We start from the raw sequence: 3,665 nt of genomic DNA, 5'->3' as shown, positions 1-3,665 counted from the left end.
TGTGGTAAAAATTTCGATTTTTTTAGGATGTTAATATTAAAAAATCTTAATTTGTGATTTATGTTATGTGTAAGAAAAGCTTAGATATCATTTAAAAACTTTATTAAATAAACTAGAAAATTTTTGTGCTAACATTTTTTTTACAAATCTGTAAGCCAAAAGTCAAATAAAAATTGCATTAATAAATCGCAAGTGTAAAATTATGTTATTTTATAAATAGTGGGTCTGGTAACGTTGGATGAATATGGTGTTAACTTTTTTCAAGGAATAATTTTACCCCTCTACTTTTTTTTAAGTTTGTTATTGCAAAAACCATTAAATTTATTATATTATACTCGGAAAAACAGCCGGGCTTGGTAACGTCTGTTTAATATGTTGGGTTTGGTAACGACGGTTGGATACGTATATATATGTATATATACGTCAATAATAACTTTTGGCCTCGCGCCAGATTTAGGCAACAAGTAATGGGAGTATATGAAAACCACATCCTAGCCTCAAACCTGTCATATCAGTGTTCAAATTTGTATTTATGGTTGCATCATTTACAACAAGCGAATGCTTGACACGTTTTAAAGTAGGTAAATATTTGGAGTTATAGTTTAAACTGTTTTCGAGTAAAAGAAAGAAAAAGTGGTATGAATCAGTTTATTCAGAAACAATTTTTTGGAATTAAAACAGCCACATAGAGGCTGAAGAAATTAAGATAATCAAAGAGAAAAGAAAACCACTTAAAACTAGGAAAGCTTACTTCGTAGTAAGTGCAATTATATTCTATGAACATTTAATACTACTATAAAACACCAAAGTAGATTATTCATATTTCTTATGAAGTTAGAGATTGCAATTATTAACAAAGTTGACAACGTATGGATAAAGTTAAATATATATCTTTTAGTCAAAAGAGGTGTCTGCATAATTTGTTACAGTGTGTTTGCAGGTATATTTGTACAATGCAGCAGCTGCTGCATTCACTATCCAAATGTAATGTATAAATAATGATTTGTCTGGTGTATGGTGCGGTCTTAAAATTAGGTATTTTTACTATATTTCAATTGGATAAATATTTTTACACATATTTGTAAATTCTCGTGCTTTGCCAGTTTTAGACGTTGGAATTTTAATTATTAGCGTATCGTTTTTGTCTTGAATGCCGTCATTATTTTTCAATTTATCCATTCCACATGCTCCTACAACTTCTAATAAAAAATAAACCTAAAACATAATGATTTATAGACAATGTGATTGACCTTGTTTGAGATCACCTTTAACATCATGTACATTTAATCACGGGCTTCTGTTAAAAATTTTGGTAAGTCTTCTCTTGTAAATATATTTGATTTCTTGGCAATGTAACCTATATTTTTTGCTTGAAAACTTGGTGTACTTAGATATATCTATGCTGTTTTTTATTAACAGAGTTGACTTTAACTACGACTATGCAGCCCAAAGTGTTAAAGATTTCACAGAATTTGCTTTTTCAGCGAAATACTCGTATGCAATGAGGTGTTCTCCATATATTTTACATGGTTGTTTCTGCGCAAAAAAAAAAAAATTCATACCGCTTTTCATAAACTGTGGCTGAGTTTTTAGGTAATAAATTTGATATATTATCTGCCAGTTTTTGCAAGTTCGGTCGAATGCATGTAAACTGCTTGTTATTATTGCTATCCATCTCTATTTTGCAATTGCTGCAGATCTTTCTGCAAGCAAAAATATTAAAAGTGCCGAAAAATAAGAGGTATGCTTCATACTTTCATTTAAAATGGGCATGTAAGCTAATAATCTGTTCTGTAATAATAATAAAAGCTTATTATAGGTTATGTAGATACAAGAAAATTGTTCAAATTCTTCCTTTCCGCATACTCCTACAACTTCGAATAAAAAATATACCTAAAACATTATGTTTTATAGACAATGTGATTGACCTTCTTTGAGATTACCTTTGACATTAGGTACATTAATCACGGGCCTCTGTTAAAAATTTTCGTAAGTTTTCTCTTGTAAATATATTTGATTTCTGGGAAACATAACCTATATTTTTTGCTTGAGAACTTGGTGTACTTAGATTATATCTATGCTGTTTTATATTAACAGAGTTGACTTTAACAACGACTATGTAGCCCAAAATGTTGATTTCACAGAATTTTCTTTTTCAGCGAAATACTCGTATGCAAAATGAGATATTCTCCATATAATGTTTTCCATGGTTGTTTCTGCACCGAACAAAAACTTATTACAGGTTATGTGGATACACATTGTTCGCTGCCATAGAATGTCGCTGCACTTCAAGAAATCCGCTGTTGCCATGCAAGGTTGCGACGTTGCGAGATTACGCGCAAATTTAGTTAATAAATTATATTTATAAAATTAATAAACCGGATGTGTTTCTAATAACTAATAAAAAGGGTTATCAAAGAGTATAGAATTACTGCTAAACCGAAAAACAATTTATAACCTTGTAAAATGTAATTGTGGAGGTAGATAATACTAATATGACAACACCGCATTTAATTTCTGTGCCGATTTTTGAACATAGAAAAAGCACATTACTGCGCGATTTCGAAAAAAGAAACATTACTATTTTTTAGCAGCTTTTAACCTCTCTTTTTATATTTCTCCAAGAAAGGCGTACATGTCAATTTTAAAATACCAGTTTAAGTTGGAGTAAGAAATTTACTTTTATGGTTGTGTGTACAGGCACTTCTACAATTAGCAGTACAAGTTTTTGTTAATCTCTTAAATTATTTTTCTACTTATGGAGCCAATCTGGATATTTGCTTAAGGGTGTGCTTTAAATGTTAGGAATTAATATCTTGGAACGTCATGCATCGTTTCCATACATTTTTGAGCTTCTGTTTTATTTTCTAATCACTTGGAATTTCATTTCCAAAAACAAAAATTGTACTTGAAATGATAGATATGAAGCTCATTATTCCGAAACATGTAATTATAAGATCAAATGTTACTATGCATGAAATGTATTATTTGATATAAAGTAACTTTTGATATCGCATTCTTTAGATTTTTTTCATGGGTACTTTACAGTTAATAGTATCACCATGAAATTGTTTCTTAGATTTGTTTTTCTTTCTTCCGGTATTTGAATCACAATTTGATAATCTTAAAACAACGACAATTAATTTAACTTTAGCTTGAGTTGTGAACCTGAAAGTTGTTTTGTATGAATTTGTGTGACAAAAGTGTACTAAAGATGAAAATAATTACTTATACTCTTTTATAATCATTAATTACATTTGTAGCAATTTTTGGCCTCTCGTATTTTATATTATTTTATCCAAGAAACAAGCGAAATTTGAAAAACCAGTTTAATATTTTAATGGAGCAGTAATTATGAACCCAAATGTTGCTATGGATAAAAACTATTATTTGATTTAAATTAACTTTTGGAATCACAGTCTTTGGATTTTTTTCGTAGATACTCCACAGTAAACAACATAATTATAAATCTGTCCCTTTGATTTATTAATTTCTCAATCCGCCGATATTTGAAAGACGATTTGGTATTCTTAAAACAAGGGTTACTAATTTAATGTCCCCTTGGACTGTGAGCCTGAAAGTTGTTTTGTATGAATCCATATGGGGTCAAAGTGTACTAAAGATGAAAAGAATGACTTCGTTTATAGCAACTTTTGGCCTCTCGT

The 3,665-nt window shown here is 29.7% G+C and overlaps 1 long non-coding RNA gene across 2 annotated transcripts; it reads right to left on the bottom strand.

The window, feature by feature from the left end:
• Positions 1-634: 634 nt before the first annotated feature.
• LOC135139083 (uncharacterized) lies at positions 635-2,792 on the bottom strand. Of its 2 annotated transcripts, XR_010282112.1 has the most exons (4): positions 1,944-2,792; positions 1,755-1,893; positions 1,266-1,703; positions 635-1,215 (listed from the first exon to the last, which is right to left on the bottom strand). It is a non-coding gene; the product is annotated as an uncharacterized LOC135139083 (long non-coding RNA). The 2 variants fall into 2 exon arrangements; XR_010282111.1 differs by having other exon boundaries at positions 1,266-1,893.
• Between the last annotated feature and the right edge of the window lie 873 nt (positions 2,793-3,665).

Source organism: Zophobas morio, unplaced genomic scaffold, assembly GCF_036711695.1.
Source record: "Zophobas morio isolate AGI-343-1 ecotype UQ-CSIRO unplaced genomic scaffold, CSIRO_AGI_Zmor_V1 ptg000030l, whole genome shotgun sequence".
NCBI lineage: Eukaryota > Metazoa > Arthropoda > Insecta > Coleoptera > Tenebrionidae > Zophobas > Zophobas morio.
The sequence above is the reverse complement of the archived record's forward strand: the minus strand, read 5'-3'. Positions and strand labels throughout refer to the sequence as shown.